Genomic DNA, 20,786 nt, shown 5'->3' with positions numbered 1-20,786 from the left:
CCACTAACTCAATGGAGTATAGAAAATTTCATTCTAGCCAGTATAGATAAGGAAATTGAGACTCCAAGAGGGTAAACAATATATCCAATTAATACTCAGGTAGTGGGCGGCAGAGCATGCATTCTGTTGACTACCGAGCCCAATTCCTCAATTCCAGACTGTGAATAGAGTAGTTATTGGTCTGAGTCTGTCCCTACCCTCCAAATGAAGGCTTAGATGCTATTATGGACTTCATGTATGAGGCCCTCCAAAATTCATGTTCAACCCTGACCTGCAATAGGATGGTATTAAGAGATAGGGCCTTATGGAGATGATTAGGTTCAGAAGTCATGAGAATGGATTCCCCATGATGAGATTAGTGTCATAAGAAGAGAAAGAGACTAGAGCTCAAACTCTCTTGGCCACATAAGGATACAGTGAGAAGGTAACTATCTACAAGCCAGAAAGCAAGTTCTCACCAAAACCATGCTGGCACCCTGATCACAGATTTCCAGCCTCTGGAACTGCGAGAAATAAATGTCTGTTGTTTAAACCACCCACTGTATATTTTGCTACAGCAGCCCAAGCTGACTAAGACAGCACTCTACTTAAAAGCCTGCCTGAAGACCCTCCACGCTTCCAGAACAGAGTATAAGCTGTACTCCTGGTCACAGGCAAGGTTTAGGATAGATTATAAACAAAATTTAGGACAAAGGTGGGTATTCTCCTCCTCACTTGAGAGAATTATCCCCAAACTGAGGAAGAACAAGAAAGACAATTTCCAAGAAAAGATAGTCATCTGTAAAATGTCAGGGAATTGAAAAAAATTCTAAAATAAATTTATGATGAAAGATACCTGCTCCCAACTCCCATCCTCAGAGTAATTCTCTTCCTCTATCTGCCCCTAAGATAAATTGTGTTTTTGCACACAGATCTTTCAACCCTCATTTCTGCCACTAACATTTTCTTTTTAAAACTGCTTTTTAAGGGAATCCTTACTAATGTCCGTATTCCTACAATCGGTTTCATGCGGCTGCGTAAGGACACATAGAGCTTGATCCCACCCACCTTCACAGCTTGGGAGGAAGGCTAGCAGCCTGCTGGCACGGCCATCTGCTACCACTGGCACCTCTGAATTCCCATCTGGCCTGGCAGCTGAGGCCCTGGTTCAGCCCAGCCTGGGACACTCTCGCTGACCCTCTGGTCCTCAGACTGAGATCTCTTTGCCACTCTAACATGTTATAATGTAGTCTCCTTTCAAAAGCCAAGGTTGGACAATAGCACTAACTTTTCCTTTTTCTTCGTGAGACATTCAGGGAATCTCTTCCCTTGAAGTGCCATTCTGAGGGTGCCCCTCTCCCTTGTCGGCACTCAGGCTGTAGGCTGGGACGCCCTGACAACTGTGGCCTGAGTTTCTGAGTTCTCCTTCTGAAGCTGAGGGTCCCTCTGTGACCATGCCAGCTTATGGTTTTTAGACTTCCTTGAACACTAGGATAGCTTTTCACCACGGTTCTCACCACTTTCATCCCACTGAATAACCTAATGCGACTGATTAGAATGAGGTCCAAAATATCAGTTCCCTTTGTTACATGGCTCTATCTTTCAAACAGCAATAACAACATTAATAATAGCAATAATGAGAGCTGACATTTAAGTGCCAGACAAGTAGCAAGGATTATCATGTGCATTATCTCAGTGAACCTTCACAGAGAAAATGAGGCTGAGAGATTAAGAAGCTTTTCCAAGACTTCAAATCTAGGGAGAGAGCTGAAATCCTAAATCAAATGCATCTAACTCCAAATTTTTTAATACAGGTAATGTAGTTACACAGTGTTTAAAAACAAACAAACAAACAAATAAACAACACTTTCCTTGGGTTCCACTAAACCCCCAAAAGAGAATACAAGAACACCACATGGGTTTTGTTTTTCTAATCCTTGAAGTCTCTCTTCAACACTAGGCTAACTGGCCTCCCAGAAATTAATTTCTTAACCCAGCAAGTCTACAGTAAGATATGTGACCTATTGTTACCATTTATGACACATTACACTAGAATTATCTGTTTCTATACCTGAATTCCAAACAAGATTCTGCATTCTTCAAGAAAAGCTGTATCCACAGGGACTGGTTGAAAAAGGCTCTCACTGCAGGTATGTTGTTACCATAACTGCAAGTTATGCAATGCAATGCTATGACATGATTCCTGGGACTTAGAAGGCTCATGGTCCATTTCCTTGCTGAACCTAGGAAAGGGTCAAGGACAACCTGGATGCCTCTGACAACAGCAAGTTGTAACCTTGATCAGAGAAGTCAGCTTTCACCTCCAATGGCAGTCTGGATGCTTTCTATGACAGGAGACAAAAATAATCTCAGGTATGAGGGAGGAAGGAAAACTTGCATTTGAAAAAAATCTACCAGTGTCAGTGCTTTGCTAGCCCTCTCTGTGGGGCCAGACTCGCCCACCAGGCTCTGTGAGGGAGCACTGATACCAAGCAGAAGATGAGACACAAGTGAAGTTTGATGAAAAGCCCTGTGATCTGCTAAGTTTGAGACTGAGATCATGGTTTCTCCAAGCCATTCTCTGGATCCCACTGGTCACTCCCTGCTCTTCAGACATCAGAGCCCCTGATCTACAGATGAAGGAAAGAGTAATTAATGAAGAGACAAATTATCTCATCAATGTACAAACGGAGTGGGAGAGGAGAATCACAACAAGATCCAAAAGAAAGGATTTCCTAGGCAAAACAAATCCATTCAGACTTCATTTGGATCCTGAAGACAAGCCAATAAGCTGTCTCTTCTTGGCAGATGTAGCAGAGGCTTCCTGTGAAACACAGGCTATAGGATCCAGTGTTAGGAGACCAATGTGTTTTTAATTCTATATGCCTCTCATTTAGTAGGGATGGCTAGTGCACCATCAGTACTTAAAGAATTCTGAGACTTCACAAGGGGTGATAGGCTGAGATGAGAATTAGTCAACAAGGTCGGAGATATTTCTAGGGTAAAGGAGTCAAAAAGAATTTCTACTTCCTACATGTTACCCCAGAAACAATGTAAAGAGAAACAAAGTGGGAACTGAAACGATTGGTCCATCATTCCTTCTTCGAATGGATTTTGTTTTCTTTAAAAATCTCCATCAGTTTATAGACTGACAGATCTAGTCCAACTCCTCATACCACAAATAAGAGAAATGATCCCCTGAGGAATCGGATTACCTCCTCATCACCATGAGTCAACCAAGATCTCAGCTGAGACTAGAACCAGGCCTCCTGTTTCCCAAGCCCGAGATCCTTCCCTTGCCTCATGACCCTGCTTTCAACATGAATATCAAACTTAGAATGGAGTAGACTGCAAACTGCAACCTGCTGAAGTAGAAATTAATCAATCATTTGGAGAGAGGGGGCCATGCAGTGTCCCCAGGCAAAGCTTTGCCTCTCCACCCCAGGCCCATATGCCACTTTCCTTTGCCAGGGCAGTTCCTGGACTGCTGGGTGTCCTTCTGCTCGAGACATTGAACAAACTAGGTCAAACGTAGTATTCAGCAACCTTTCTTAAGCACTGAAGGTCATCGCGATGCTCAGCACTTTTGCATCTTTTCAATAAAGTAATGAAGATGGAGATTTCTCAATATGGCATAGCTGGACTGATTCCCTGGGAGCTACATTCACACCATACCACGTATTGCCAGCATATGTTTCGCCTTGTAGAGTGGTTGCCAAATTAAGATTACATTAGGGAATAAATTTTCATGAAGAATTAAGAACATTGAGCAGTAATTTGCTACAGAAATGTACTAGGGAGGAAAATGGGCAAAGAAAAATCTTGCTCACAACAGCAACATACAAAATATAAGTTTAAGGAGTGCAATTAAGGAGATAGGGTCTTTAAAACTACTCAGTTCTCAAAATGTCACCACCAGGTGATCACCATGAAGACTGAACTACACCTTACTGATGAATGGGAAAGTGAAATATCATACGAATTCAAATTCTGCCAAAATTCTTTTACACAGATTTAACAGAATCCCAAACAAAACTCTGATGCTTTTTGTTGTAGGAAAATTAATGCCCCAGCCACCCAAATATGTCCACACTCTAAAGCCCAGTATCTATGGATATGTTACCTTACATGGCAAAAGAGACTTCACAGATATAATTGAGGGTGAAAACCTTGTAACTGGGAAAAATTATCTTGGATTATCTAGAGCTTGATCTAATCGCATAAGTCCCTAAAAAATAGAAAATATTTTCTGACTCTGCTCAAAGAAAAAAACAGAGATGAAGCAGTTACCTTTGAAAATGGAAAAGGGGACCCACGAGCCAAGGAATATGGGCAGCCTCGAAAAGCTGTAAAGGATGAGAAAATGAATTCTTCACCAAGAACCTCCACAAAGGAACATAGCTTGCTGACACCTTGATTTTAACCAGGTGATACCAGTGTCAGACTCTATCCTGTGGGGGCTAGAGGACTAGAAGGTAATAAATCTGTGTCGTTGTAAGCCATTAAGTTTGTGGTATTATTTTACAGCAGCAAAAGGAAATGAATACATTATTTTTTAAAATGACCAAATTATAAAATTGTGAAATATTAATAAATTAACCTATGAAGAAAAATCAGGGCCCAAAATAGGAGGTAAGTATTTAAAATGTTCTCAATTTGAAAATAATTTGAGGATATCAACTTGTTTGGTATTATAATATATCTGGCACCATAAAAGACTGTGAAACCAAATAAATGCTCTAGAAATAGACTCCAACACATCAAATGTACTGACACCATTAGAGGAAACATCTCTGAACATCAAGGAAAGAAAAACGTATTTAAAAATTAATGTTGGAATATCTGATTAGCAAATTTAACACAAAATTAGTTCATATCCTCAGTTTATACCATAAATCAAATAAAGTTTACATAATTAAAAAAGTAAATATTGTTAAATCTTATAAAATGTAGCAAAGGATAAAATGTGTTTAATAATGTGCAAGAATTTAAATTTTCTAAGCTTTAATTGGCAGGGAAATTTCAGATTTAATGCTATAAAAATTTATTTTGTAACTTTGAAAATAATATAATGAAAATTAAGAGAAAAACAAGGGATTAAAATGCTTTTAAAAAATATAAAGAGTTAACAGCTATATTATATAAGATGCACATGTATCATATACAAATAAGATGCCCAATAGATGAATGAGCAAAGAATATGATCTGATCCTCTACGTAGGAAGAATTGAAATTAGTAAACAAACATGCAAAAATGCTCCACCTTGCTGTGATTAAAGAAAAACAAATTAAAATATTCATTAAGTACCATTTTACACCTATTATATTATGAAAAATAATGGTAATACTCAAGGCTAACCAGGATCTGATGAAGTTAGTACATTTATACACCGCTGATTGCAATTTAAATCAATTCTGTTTGTAAAGTAATTTAACTAAATATATCAAAAGCATAAAATATTAATTTTCTTGGATCCAGCAATTCCATCACTAAGGATTTGTCCTAAGTAATTAACCTAAAGGAGAGAGAAATGTCTACATAGGAAGACACTCATTTACCATAGTAAAAAGCTAAGAACAACAGATAAAGAATAGTTAGGGGAGCTTTTACCTGGTAGACATTCACTGAAATGACAAGTATGAAGTCTACATAGCAACATAGAAAATGTTAATACAAAGTAATAAATTAAAGCTGAATAGTATTAGGTTAAACCATATCAGTTACTTTTTCATAGAAAAGATGTAAAATATTGAAAATTCCATATGGTTTAACCTAACAGTTCTGTCATGGATACAGATAAGTAAAAAAATATATATCTTCTAAGAACCAGACCTACAAGGAAACACAAAGAGAAAAACACTTGAAGGGAAAATAGTATTAAGGATTAACTTTTTAGCTTCTGTTTTTCTTTATGCTGTAATAATATTATTTATAAAATCAATTTTAATGTTAAAACATTAAAGACATGATTGTTATACAGATAAAGATACTTCTGAAATAAGTTAAAGGATATAATCTCAGTAAATCTTCCTATTCCAAATTCTTTGATTCCCCATGGAAGAATTAAGTTTTCAATTGAGCAAGAATTTGTTTTGAAAAGATCTAACCAAAAATGTCAACTTTAGGAATAAGGCAACATAGTAGAGCGATAGAGCACCATGTTTTAAAGAGTCAAATCCCATTTATTGCATAGAAGACATCGGAAAAATTACTTTATCATTTAACCTCAGTTTCCTTATCTGTTAAGTGGGGGCACTAATGGTATTTATGTATGGGTTGTGACAAAGATTAAATGATGACCACCAACTGCTTACGTGAGTGTCTGGTGAATCCTAAGTATTTAACAATTGTGAGCACGTGTATCATTACAGTAGTCCCCCCCTTATCTGAGATTTTGCTTCGCACAGTTTCAGTGTTACCCAGGGTCTGCTGTGGTCCAAAAATATTACCTGGAAAATTCCAGAAATAATTGATAAGTTTTAAATGTCATGCCATTCTGAATATCACGATGAAACCTCACCCTATCCTGTTCCACCCAGCCCAGAACAGCAATCGTCCCTTTGTCCATCAAATCCTCCCTGTATATGGTCTCCGCCAGTTAGTCTGGGTTATCAGACTGCCTGTCATGGCACTGCAGTGCTTATGTCCAAATAATCCTTATTTTACTTTAAATGGCCCCAAAGCCATTCGCATAACTTTTATTACAGTATATTGATAAAATTGTTCTATTTTACTGTTATTGTTGTTAATCTCTTACTAGGCCTAATTTATAAATTTAACTTTATCATAAGTAATGTATGTGTAGGAAAAAAAAACAGTATATATAAGGTTTGGTACTTTCAGTGGTTTCAGCCATCCACTGTGGGTCTCGGAACGTATTCCTCTCGGATAAGGGAGGACTACAATACTGAGCAAAATAAATCTGTAGATGAACAATAAATAAAGTTACAGAACAATATTCACAGAAGAATACTTCTATATCCATTAGGTTAAATATTATTTCAACTTATATGATTTCTTTATCTTCTTTTCTTAATCAAAACAGACTAGCCCTCACTATGGTATATGTAGAGTTAGCTTCAAAATTAAAATGTTGTAGAATATAGATTCAGTAGTAAGTGCAAATGTAAATTAGAAGTAAGGTTCCTGTCTCTAAACCTGTAAAATAAGAAGAAGACTAAATGGCCCCAGATCATCTTTTATAGGATTATTTCCCATAAACTCTTTAGAATCATTACTCATCATTTATGGATGTGCTTTCTCATCCTCTGGTGCAATAAGATGCAGAAGGCTATAGTTGACATTGGTTTCTTTTTCGGTCTGTGCAGCATGTACTCCTTTTGAGGACTGCTCTTCCTGACTACTATAGAACTCTTAACCATACGATCTCCACCTCCTCCATCACAGAGTCAGTAGGGACCCAGTCTGGATAATGAAATTCCCTTTTCATGAACATCACCTGAACAGAATTCTCTCTCTCTCTGAAATAGTGAGTAAGAAGGTTCAGACTTGAGCTGGCAGGACCACGCTGGTTGACTGCTGGACATCGTGGTGCTCTGTCTCACTACCCTATTAAGGTCTGACACACTAATTTTCTCCACGGACAGAAGTGTCGGCTGCTGATGGCTCAAGAGCTGTATCATTCACCAGAAATTGCTCTCTGCCACAAGGAAAGACTTCATCAAAGTGACGATGACCCAGAGAGTGACCCGTAGACAGTGACCTGCTGATAGAGACATCAAAGGCATACACTCTTTGCTTCAACTTGGGGACAACCCTGAAAGCTTCCAAAGCTCCCTGTAGGATTAGCAGAAGCTTCAGGGGTCAGCTTCTTCCTTTGCCCAATCATGTCTTTCTCATTTCCTCACAGGCATAATTTCTAAGAGCTCTCTCCAGTAAATCTCCATGCAGCTCTCCATTCCAAAGTCTGCTTCCTGGGAACTCAACCTAAGACAGTCGGCACAGGAAAAGATCTTGTCTCGTGATGATACCAAGAGGAGATACGAAATAAAGAAATCCAACAATGTCATTTGAACCCCTTGACCATGCTACACCCAAAACCAGCACACACCTTGGTCTTCCAAGTCACATGATTCAAAAGATTGCATTTTTTACTTAAACTGCTAAAATCAAGCCTTAATCTCTTACAACTGAGGAGTCCTAACTAATATGCAAATGTTATCTCATCTCCTGCAATACTTAACAAAGCACTATGTACATGAAAAGTGCTTAACAGTATTTGCTGAACTCAATTGTTGCTTGGTTATAACTGTTTTATAAAATGACAGCCCGATAAGGTGCTCTACTTAAAGGAAAGAGGAAAAAGGGTTGTATCATAAAACAAGCTGGGTAAGTGATACATAATATGTGCACTTCCTGATTTAATATATATTAGCTATTAGCCTATTTAAAATTCTGAGTAGCGTTGCGATTTTTTTTTTTAAGTGAGGCAACCCTCACTAAAAAATGAACTTGTCAACTTACAGTCCCTTATTTATTTATTATTTTTATTATGTTTTTACTCCTACAGCACCTGCTCTTCCTAGGTGGTCTCCTACCCAAATACTATCCAGGCCTGGCCCTGCTTAGCTTCCAAGCTCAGATGGGATCCGGCTTGTTCAAGGAGGCATGGTGTTTTTTTAATTATAAATAATGGCTATTTAACTTTCTTTTAGGAAAAGTTTAATCTATTTAACCATAGAACATCATGAGTACGGGCGAGTATGTAACACCCAAATAGGCTTAGTTTAGCTTACAGTTTGGAGACCACCAAGTTACAGACTTCATCAGCTTATTTACTAGCCCTCTGGTGTCCTCAGAGAATTAGCACAGCTTGCACAAGATTTATTACCAGAGGTAGTATTCAGTTAGCTCTGGGAAAGGGACACTCTAAGATGCTATACCAAAAACAAGTTTTTGAGAAAGATCACTCCATCTTCTCATTCAATTTTGCAGGCTTCCCACCTCCAACAGGAAGACAGACAGCAGAGAAGGAAAGCAGAGTCTCAATCTGCTTAAAATCCCAAGACTTTCTAATAGGGACGTTCATTGGAATGAGATTCTAGCCCCATAAGGTATCTTTGAGGGCTTTCGGTGCTAAGAAGAGGAGCACCAAAAACCTCTTCTGTTTTGTCCAGTCAGCTATAAAGCAAAGATGCATCTTATATGTAACTAACTCCAGGGTGGCAAGAAGCATTGATATGCAAGAAGCTATGACACGCAAGAAGCTCTAAAAAGATAAAAACCAAAGGTGGCAGTGAAATAAACTAAGGTGAATAAGGGAATGGACAAAGAGGAAAATGTATGATTCTCAAAGGCTAAGCAGAAATGAAAGATGCTTTCAGTGGAAGGCTGAATTCAGAAAGCATGTGGGCTGTCTTAGGTCAAGTTCCCTTGAAGCAGAGCCTCAGACAGGGGTTCAAGTTCACATAATTTATTCAAGGAGTCCTCTCAGAAGAAAACGGATAAGGAAAACAGGATGGGGCAGGGTATTAAGTGAAGCAAGATGTTGTCTCAGCTGGAGCCTGCTTTTTAGCCTGATCCCATGGGGAGCTCTAGAGCATGAGTTGCACAGTAGAACTATCCCACTTTGAGGCAAGGTGCTGGCTTTTTGTCCTCCCATGTAAGTCAGCCATTGGCTGTGTATTTTTCCTGGTAGGGCAGCCACCCTTAGCCCCAAGGCAATTCTCTGGAAGTTGTGAGCCATTAGCAGCCAGTACTCATGGCAACTGGGGGATGGTTTGACCAGTCTAGTAAATGGGATCTGGAAAAAGCACCACAGCATCCACCAAGGGTGAGAATGGAGTTAAAAGGAAAAGAATGAAAGAAGCAAAGAGAATGGCATCTAAAAACAAGTAGCTACAAAATATTAAGGAAAAATTGAAGCAACATGAGAAAAAATAGTGTGAACCAATTTCTATTTCCAATGGATAACAGGAGATATTCCTGAAGACAAAATACAAAAGTAAATTAGACATAAAAAAAAAAATGGTCTAAACAAATGCTAGAGGAATAGCTGGGATGAGGTCATAGGCAAAGTTATAGGATAGTTTAGTCACATAACTTTAGAACAAATCTGCTGACACTACTCTCTGACAAAACAGGTATGGTCGGGGTAGCAAGAATGTACTTCCTATGACAAAGGCTACTTTCTCAGAAGGAGTGAGTGAAGGGGAGATAAGAGATCTGATCAGCCCGTTAGGCCACCTCTTCCACAGTCCCTGGTTAGGAGAACTAGCGAAACAGATAAATAATCCCCAGAATAAATGCAGTCAGAAAAACACTCTTTAGCTGAAAAGTTTCTGAGATTTCTTCCCCCAAACCAAGAAAATCACTTTGTAGAAACTGGACACACTGCCACCACGGAACCTGATAGTGTCCTAGCCAAGTCTTAAATCTTTCTTTCCTTTTTACTTTTTATTATGGAAAAATTTATACGAATATGGAAATAGAAAGTATAATATAATGAACCCCATGAACCCATCACCCATCTTTAATAATTAAGTCATAGCCAATCTTGTTTTCACTAAATTCCCTTCTACTCTCCTTTCACAAATTATTTTGAAACCAATTCCAGATATATCATTCATCAATATTCACCTTTGAAAAGAGGAATTTTTTAAAAATCATAACCACAAAACCATTATCACATCTAAACAAACTAATAATTTCTTATATCATCAAATATCTAATCAGTGTTCACATTTCCCCAATGTGCTATGAGTTGGTTTGTTTTTTGTGTTTTGTTTTGATTGAGTTGGTTAGTTTTTTTTGGGGGGGGGGCTTTTTAAAATATATTTATTTACTTAAATTAGTTTCAAGTATACAGTACATTGGTTAGACATCTATATTGTTCAGAAAACAATTCCCCCAATTGCTCCCTCCCTTCCTTGGCCCTCCACTTAGCCATCATATTAATGTTAACTGCATTTCCTGTGCCATGCTCCCCATCTGTCTTTTTTTTAACAATTTTTTTTGTTTAAATAAGGATTCAAATGAGGTTCATACATTGTGATTGTTGATGTTTACTAAAACTCTTGTAACCAACAAATTCCTCCATTTTTTGTATTTTTTTTGGTTGAAAAAACTGGGTCATTTGTCTTATAAAGTTTTCTATAGTGTGAATTTTTTCTAATTATGTCTCCATGGTGTTATTTCACATGCTCCTCTTTCCATTCTGTATTTCATGAGTTGTAGTTAAATCTGAAGGCTTAACTAGATTCAAGTTAAATGTTTTCCACAAAGACACTTCATAGTAGTCATTGATAATCACTGCCTAGATCTATGATTTCATTAGGGCAATGTTTTAATTCTACAATCTCTTCTTCATTTATTATTTGGAATACCTTTATAAAAGAAAACTTCCCTTCATCAAAGGGAATCTTCTCCCTCATCAACAATATGATGAACCTGAGGTACGGTTAAATAATAAGAAAGAATAAATACTCTTTTCCTTTACTTTCTAGTTTTCAAAATAATAAGTTGGTCTCTTAGCATTCTCTAAAGTTGACAGTGAGTGTAGTGTCTTCTTTTTATTATGGTTGTGTATCATAATGAATTTGTGAATTTATGTACATTTAATACACTTAAATCTATTATGGGCATTATTCTTTTTGATGCTTGCATTGTCCACCATTGGCCACTGGGAGCCTCTTCATATTGACTCTACACACCTTTCAACATGACCATAGAAGTATTGGATAGTTTACTTGATTTCTGACATGAAATGTCCCAGGTTCATTTTGTGCATTCCTGCCCCAAACCTGGAATCACAAGCCTTGTTTCTTTTCATGGGATTTGGCATTTAGAACACTGGGGCCTGGTTCATGATCTCCTGATTGTTTTGCTGAGCCTCTCTTGGCCAGCCCAGGGCACTGGGAGGAACCACAGCAGCCTTCACCTTCTTCAACTGATAATTAAAACTGCCATGTTCAAGACTCTGACAAGCCCCACCCCCTACAATATATTCCTTGTGGTCCGGAATTCATAAAGAAAGAAACCAAGCATCTGGAAAGTTTAATAATTTTCCCTGAAGTCTTCTTCTGAGCCTGATTCTCCTACCCCTAGGTGCCCAAAACAATATTTTTTAAATGCCATTCCTTGAACTAGACTTAAAGCCCTACAACCAGATGTCCAAATGGGACTTGACAATGTCAATCCCACCACATCTGGACCTCAGACAGAAAGCCATATTTTCCCTTATCTGATGGCCCATAGACACAGGATGCCTTGAATTAAAAGACACCCTAGTTTACCAGTTGGAGGCAATGAATGGGGCAGTCTAGGACTTGTTTGCATCATAAGCCTGAAAAGGGCCTAGAAAGCTCAGCTGTATAAATGTGTTCCCTAGGAAACTACTTTGCCTAATCAGAGAAGGAAAACAGAGCACGCAAAGATTGTAGATAAAAATGAAACAGAAAGCTGTCCAAGTCCACACTGTGGTGTTTATACTACATACCACTTCCTGATCCTTTCAAATCTATGACAGTAATTCCCTGGAGGAGAGCTGGAGAGTAGACGGCCTTGCTGGAGTATACCTGTAGTTAGAGCTACTCCCTCTAGAAATTCCTTTTGGACCAAGCACACTATTGGCCCAGAATCGCTCTTCTACAAGTAAGTCCGGTTCAAACAAATACCTGAAAGCTGAGCCATACCTAAAAGCTGAGTTACCTATTTGTCCCGGCCCACGGGACAGTCAATGGAGGTCCTAGGACTGAAGGAGAAGGGGGACAAGAGGGGCAAAGAATGGAGACAAGACAGGCTTTCTGATCAAGTCTTGTTTATTGTAAGTAGGGGGGTTACATATATAGGGGCAGGTTTAAGGGAGGGAACATGTAGCTTTAGGCGGGAGTTACCTAATCACAAGGTCTTAACTTCTTAACTTTCTTTATCTATCTTGGTAACTGAGCAAAGCAAAGCGCTAGCTGTTTTGAAAGGATTATCTATTGTCTCCAGTTCCTGGAACCTTAGTCCCCCAGGCAATGTCAGGAAGGACATTTATCTTTACAGGTCTGAGTCGTTCCTATATTCAGGCGAGGGGCTTCCTCTGACTTTGGGCAGCCTGGCTTCCAACACCTATTTGATGTCTTATGTGTGAGGCTGTTTTGTTGGGCTGAATGACACTAAGGCTAGAGATGTGATGAAAGGCCTGGAGTTGGTGTAAGGCCAAGCTGGACACCAGACTCCCTGGGGCACTGAAATCTTGGAGAACTGACTGTTATGACTTTAGGCATTCACATCACTCCCAGCTGCAGTGGTCCTGATAAGCAAATTACCAAACTGCTTCTTCTTTAGTAGTCGATTTTCCTGCCCATCTCACATCCTTTCTCAGAGACTCTACTCTAACCAATAGCTTCAGGCCAAGTGACTTTTCCTCCTGACAACAGAGGTTGGAACCAAGAACAGGAAATATGACCAATTCAAAGCTAGCCATTCCACTGGCTGGCCAGAAACCAATAAATTTCCTAGATAATTTGAACTGAGACATAGGGACAGCTGAAAGTCAGATGCTGGCACTGCAGCCTGTGTAAATGGCATATGACCCAAAGCCAGGTGCAAGCCAAAATTATGATGATTCGGAGATAACAGCCTTGCAGAGAAAGCTGGTAGGCAAGAGGAAAATGGAGATGAAGTACAGATAGGAGCAGACAAGACAGAATGACACTCTAGAGCAAGAGACATAGCAAGCAGCTCCCTGACAACTTTCTAATACCCTGAAAGCCTTAGCTGTGCTGCCTACACCTGAGTTTTGTGAGACTTCCTGGGAGCTTTCCCATAAGTCCTGTTTCATAAATTAGCCTAAGTGGGTGGGTCCCATGCCTAACAACCAATTAGTTCATTTGATTTAAACATATCCATATATTTAAAAATCATTTATTGAGTGCCAGCCAGACATAACTGGGCTAAGCATTGCAAGTACTCTTCTACTGGGAATCCAAACTCAGAACAGGTTATAAAAGGTGTCTTGGGAACCTAAGAGAATCAGTGTGTAATGTGCCTAAGGTGAGCGAGAAAGACTTCCCAGAAGAAAGAGGTGATGTTGGGCAGATGTGCTAGAGAAACAGGGAAACATCGGCTAGGTGGGCAAGGAGGTCATCCCAAGAAGGATGAGGAGCATGAACAGAAACACATTGGCATGAATAAGCCCAGCAACATTTGAGGATGATAGAAACAGCATCAATGTGTCAGGAAAACAGAAAAGAAAGAGAGGAGGGATAAAAAGGAAAGGGGGGCTTCCGGATTTGTTAGCATCAATCAGCATGAAAGGAATGCTACAGATTTTAGACTATATCTTTCAGCCAAATTGGAGACCATGATAACTTTGAGAAGAAAACAATTATGCATATTAGTATTTTAGAAAGATGACTCCTACAGAGAAAGGAAATTAGGAGACAAGGCTGGAGTCAAGAACACAAATTAGAAGCTGTTGTAATTATTTCAAGCAAAAGAATCTCTTTCGCTACATACAAGAGTTATGTAGTAACTACATAACTCTTCCCTACATTAAGACAGGCAATAAGGGGTTCAAGAGAAGAAAACACATACAAAAGATATTAAGGAATAGAATCTAGAGGACTTAGTGGCTGTATATGGTCAGAAATAGGAGAATCAAAAATGATACAGATTTCCAGTGGAGTGACTGGTTAGGCCATTTAATTAAATGGAAAATTTTAGGATAAGGAGGGGAAGGGCACAGGTTAGAGGAGAGAGGATGGGTTCAGTTTGAGGCATGCCTTCAAAATATTCATTTATGTGAAGATGGCCAATATCCAGTTGTACATATTTAATACTCAACAAATATTTACCAAATGCCTATTATTCATCAGGCATTCAGCTAGTCCTTGGATAGAATATAAGTAAAAATTATCACCAGCCCTTACTCTCATGGAGCACACAGTCAAATATGGAGGACCATTATTAATCAATCACATAAATATAGAATTGCAAACTAAAAAAAAAAAGGCTACATAAGGCACAAACCCAGCACTGTGAAGACATGAATAGGGAACCGCATATGATAAACTACAGAATCACCTCTGTGAAAGCAACCTCTGAGCTGGGGGTGCAAAAATAAAGAAGAGTCGAATAAGTGAGAAATGGGTGAGAATTCTTTACAAAAAAAACCTTGAGGTGGGAGGGAGCTAGAGTTGAAAGAAGAAAGAGAAAAGAGCAAAATGAGGCTGCAGAGGCAGGCAAGAGGTGAATGATGGAGTAGAGCCTCAGGAAGGACTTTGACTTGTTTGAAGAGTACACTGAAATATTGAAGGGCTTTTTAGCAGAGAATGAGATGATAAAAGGTCACTTCGGTTCAGTGTAAAAATGAACCAAGGAAGACAAAAGTGAACCAGAAAAAATAATTAGGAGATGCTTCATAATCACGCAAGACACCACTAGGATTTGGTGGTCGCGGCAAAAATTGGACAAAGTGGGTGGATTCAAGAGCTACCTGGAAGGTAATGATGGTGACTGAGATGGGTTACAGTGCATGAGACAAGAGTTGTCAAGGAAGACATGTAGAGGTTCTGATTTAAATTTATAGAGGGTCATTCATTGGAATAAGAAACATTAAAGTAGCACTATATTTGAAACAGAAAATTATGAGTTCTCTTTTGGACATGTTATGGTTGAGAACCTTTGAAGCCATATAAATAGAAAAGTTTTTTATTACATGAACTGTGCGGACCTGAGGATCAGAAGAAACATGTTAAGCTAGATTTGTAAATGTGAGAGTTGCCTTTGTGTAGGTGGTCACAGAGGACTTGGATGTAGGTGATGATATATAGAGTAAAGAGAAAAGGCACGAAGGGAAACCACTGAATCATATTTCCTTGGAGAATGAGCAAAGGGAAAGAGAAAAAGCGTCCAAAAAAGTGGAAAGAAAATCAGGAGTGTTATGTTGCAGAAGCCAAGGTAAAAGTGCTCCAAGACAATGAAGTGGTTCCCTGTGTTAATTCCTGCTGAAAACGTTCATGTGGTAAGCACAGAAAATAGCAAAAGATGCTAGAAAGGATGAGATTTGTGAGTTTAAGAGAGTGTCCTTAAATGGATCTTGATCTGAGGAGATGAGTCTGGCTGGAGATGTGAATTCAGAATTGATAAAAGCCAGGGTAGAGAATGGCAGGCATCATCCATGTGCGCATGAAAAGTGAGAGTGGAGACCATGGCTAAACACTGGAAATGGTAATTCTTAAGGAGTGGACACAAGAAAGGGAGCCACATGGGAGACTGAAAAACAAAGCCCAGAGAGGTCATGAGAGGAAGTGAATCTTGCGGTCCCTCCTCATCTCATGTCTGGTTCACGAGAAAAAAGAAAAAAAAAAAAAACAGCCTCCAACTGGCTTTCCAACTTCTTCATTCCTAATCCAGCATCTTCCAGTCCACCACCGGGACAGGGGTGAGAGGAACAAGAGAGCCAAGAGCAGTAAACACAGAACAGATGTTTGACGAGTGACATAACAGACGGCCTAAGTCTCCGTTTACTTTCACCATTCACGTGCTGTATAACTTTGGGCGAGCCCTTTCTCTTTCAGTTTCAGCTCTCTCGCTTGTGAAATAAGGACAACAACATTTTCTTTAACAGCCTCATAGGGTTGTTCTGAAAATTACATGAGTTACTGGCTGTGAGAATGTTTTATACACTTATAAATCACAACACAGGCTTGAGGAATTATTGTTAATCTTGAGTCACTGGCTGCTTCGTGGTTCATCCTTTCTCAAACAGTTCCACTGGCTCCCTTTCTTGGCTCTCAGCAAGGTAATGGATGGTGCTGTCACCGCCCAAACACTATTGCCCTTTCCTTTTCAGGTCGTTCCAAATCTGAGTCACAGTTAAGAAAATGTAATGCATTTGCAGGTAGACTTGGCAAGATGTGCTCCATTTGCTTTTTGGCCCAGTCCTTTAATTGCACTTGGAAGTAAACAGCACGCTATAGAGTGAAGATGAGAGCGTAATTTAGAAAAAGAGAGGAGAAAAGGAAATGGATTCAGTGGGGAGAAGTGGAGAGGTACATGACACAAACTTAAAATAATTATAAATATATTTACTTTCCTGAGGGCGTTCAGAGCTTAAGCCTCCTTGATAAGTACACTCCTGTGCCTGGGCTACATAACCCTCCAAGACGTGACCCCAACACTGGTCACCGTGTAAATCATTTACGTCTCCCATCGCCCACCAACATGCCTATTTGTGCCTCCACACCTTCCCTCATGAAATGCCTTCCAAGAGCAGCTCCGCAGTACCTTCTGCCTGCCCCGGCTACGCCCAGCTCAAGCCTTCCCTTATTCAGGGAGCCTGACCTCCTTTGCCGAATTTCTCCAGGACTTAGAATCCAAAACACAGTTTAACACATCTCCATGGTTTTCCCTGACTCTAGCACTACTTCATGTGCACTGGCCTTTTCTTGCCAACTAACATCAGTGACATTAAACAACTGTTATGTTCTGGATACTTTATACCCATTATTTTATCCAAGGTACATATTATCCCCATTTTACACTGAAAAAATTAAGTCTCAGAGGGAAACTGCCCAAAGTTGGCAGATGTGGAGGCTTCCTGGGTATGATTTCTCCTTAAAAACAGGGCCCATTATTTCTCCTTAAAAACAGGCCCTGTCTCTTTGTCTTCCCTGTAGTTTCTCCCACAAGGCCAGTTACTCAGGAGACATTTGGGCATCTGGGAGAGAGGACGCCAATGTAAAAAAAGCTGCTGAGAGGGAGACAGGAGGACCCAAAAGATCGATTCTCTATTTCAAATTTCTCAAGTGCAGAGCAGACCAACCACATTCTGGGCCCTTGCACCCTAAGAGGAAACCAGGCCCTCAAGGAGCTTTAGGGGAAGTTAATTTTTTTCCATTATCATTAAACGATATTTAATTTACTAATATTTGTAATGTTGGTTTAAACAGAACAGACTGTGATTTTCACATTTTAAGCAGAAGAATACTTTCTGTACCTTAGCACTTTAGCCTACCCAAGTGTTATTTGTGTTACTGTGAACTAATATATGCAGATTCACCACAATTAGCCATCACCATGGTAATTTTCTGCCTTTTGTTTTCAATTTTTGTTGCATATGCTCATCAAGGAGATTGAGGCTTTACGGATGAAGCAAAGTATATTACCTGCATTTGGTTTTAAGTGCATCAAATTTAAAGAAATGTCTTCGAATCCAAATTTCATTTCTGGCTTCTTTCTCAGAGCTAAACTATTCTATCCAAAACCATGCAAGCAGCTTTGACTTGCTCTTCTTTAAGCTGGGACTGGCAGATTCTCTCGCAAAAAAAAAAAAAAGGTCATAGTTTTCAGTGCAAATATAGGCCCTTGAGAGCTGGCAGAGCCTTCAAAAGTTCTAGGGGACCCCCTCCATTTGCTTGAATGACCTCAGCTGCTGCATGGTTAAAGTGAATCTTGCTTTTTACATCAAGCACAAGGGTAAGTATGCAGCTGTGGTAGATTGTCTGCCATAATGGCAATTTGCCCATCCCAATATACATACGCCACTCCAATCAAGAGGCGGAATCTATTCTCCCTGACCTTGAATCTGCCCTGTAAGCAGTCTGAGAGGAGGGACTACATCAGACATGCTTCTGTTCTCCACGACATCACACAGGTGGTCCAGCATGGTGCTGAGGCAGATGCGCGCAGCTGTCTTCCTATTGCTCCCACAATCGCCATCGTCTAGGCAAACATCTACAATGCCACCTAGCAACATCGTCTACAGGAACACTTCCGTCACTATCCAAATAAAGCAGTTCAGATTGGGGATGTTTTCTGAATATGAAATGATCCAGCTATTTAACATGGATTGTTTTATGGTATTAATAAGATTGAGTGTTCTGGGAAATGCCTTTTAAGCGAACCAGGTCTGAGCCTGAGGTTCTAGAAAGCTTTTAGTTTAAATGCAAACCCACTGGAACTGTGGGACATGCCATCATTAAGGAGATGGCCAGCAGAATGTGAGGATCCAGAGCATGGCTCTCCTAGGCAGCGCTGCAGTGCAATAGCTGAGGGGCACGGAGCAGGGGAGGCAGAGTGGGAAGCAAAAGAGAGAATGCAAGGTAACTACCGCTTGCCTGCAACTGAATTTGACTCAAGAAAGACTGCAAGGTAAAGAGAAAGAGCTGGCTTTTTAAAATTAGTTTGAATTTCAGCAATCTGTGACTAGCTATGACTGTGGGCAAGTCACTCTCCCTCTCTGAATTCAGTGGCAATAAGACTACTTACCCCGCCCCCCCTCCCAGAGCTCTTCTGACAAACAAGTGAGAAAAGGTGGCCAGCGTGTTTTGTGAACTGTGAGATGCTCTACATATGTGAGGTATCGTTATCACCGGGAGCGGCAGCTGCTGCTATAGCTGTAGTGATCAAAATAGCAGCAATAAAACAAGGTAATACTCCTAGTGGAACACCATGGACTTCCCCCACAAGTAATGGATGCTCTCTGATTTAACCTCACTTCCTCAGAATTTGATATGAGGATGCGTCATGTTTCAGTCAGAGCACAGAAATCACACCAGTATTTTAACAGAGAAATTTTATTATGAGGAATTGTCATCTTGATATAAAATTGTCAATGAGGTAACTAAGGTAGTAAGTGCAGGAAGAAGCTATCACCCTAAGGTGACCAACCTTCCTGAGTGGCCTAGGACTGAGTGGGTTGCTGGGATATGGGACTTTCAGTACCCCCAAACCCAGCAAAACCAGGATGAGAAGGTTGGGAGAACACTGGGAAGATATTGAAATTGTTAAAACTTAGGAGTTTGGAGGAACCCCTTGGATATGGGACCCAGACCTCTGAGGAGGGGTGCCACCTGGCTGGTGTTGGTATCCCCAAGGCAGTCCAGTGAATCTGGCTCTGAGAAAAACTGCCAAATGCATCCAGGTGCTGGTTTAGGAATGAGCTGGCACTGCTGGGGAGAGGAAGCATTGCTGGGGTACCGCTCACAAGAACAGCAAGAAACAGGAAAGAGCAAATCCCCCCTCCCTCTTGTGCCCCCTACTGGCAAGACTGAAGGGGACCCAGCGGGCAAAGCAGAAACGTGGTCTGCAGAGTCCCTCTCTGCCCAGCATCACTGAGCAAAGCACAGAATGTTAGGTTTGGAGCTGGGAAACAATTGCTTAATAACTGGCACAGTGGCTTTCAAAACATAAGTAGGGAAGAAAATACCTGCAGTAAAAGATTTTTTGAAATTCTTCCCAAGCTCCTGAGTCTAGTCTACTTAAGAACTCAGGAGGAAGGGAATTCCTGCAAAGTGCTGTTCTCTCAGCTCTTACTCTCTGACCCAAATGCTAGTCCAGCCATTTCTCTCCCCTCCCTAACCTTGCGACACCCACCAAGGAACAGTCTAGGATACTAGCAGTCGCAGCAGCAGACCTGACACTCAGCTATGGCCTGTGGCCTTCTCCCAGGGAGCCATGTTGTCTGCTTTGCAAACTTTTAGACAGCTGGGCTGAGAGGAGCATTAGACAGCTTTAAAATTTGATGTAGGTCATAATTCTTTCATGAGTCACCACAAATCCAACAGCACAAGGCCAAAGGCACGCACAAAGGAGCTACGGCAGCACGCAGCTCCATTCCTCAGAGTTGAGCCTCTAAAAGAGGGTTTACGGATGGTCCAGAAAATTCCACACACCACTCCCCCGCAAAGGAGGTGCACTGTGTAGTGAATTCACTACAGTGGTAATGAATGTATGCCTGTTCATGAGGCTCAGGGCAGCCAGCATCAGCCCCTCTTGCTCCTCACCCAGCAACAGCCCTACGTGCACCTTTGCCTTTGGGCAGCATTGGGAAAAGAGAAAAAATGGGTCATAA

Source organism: Rousettus aegyptiacus, unplaced genomic scaffold, assembly GCF_014176215.1.
Source record: "Rousettus aegyptiacus isolate mRouAeg1 unplaced genomic scaffold, mRouAeg1.p scaffold_m13_p_4, whole genome shotgun sequence".
NCBI classification, from domain to species: domain Eukaryota; kingdom Metazoa; phylum Chordata; class Mammalia; order Chiroptera; family Pteropodidae; genus Rousettus; species Rousettus aegyptiacus.
The sequence above is the reverse complement of the archived record's forward strand: the minus strand, read 5'-3'. Positions refer to the sequence as shown.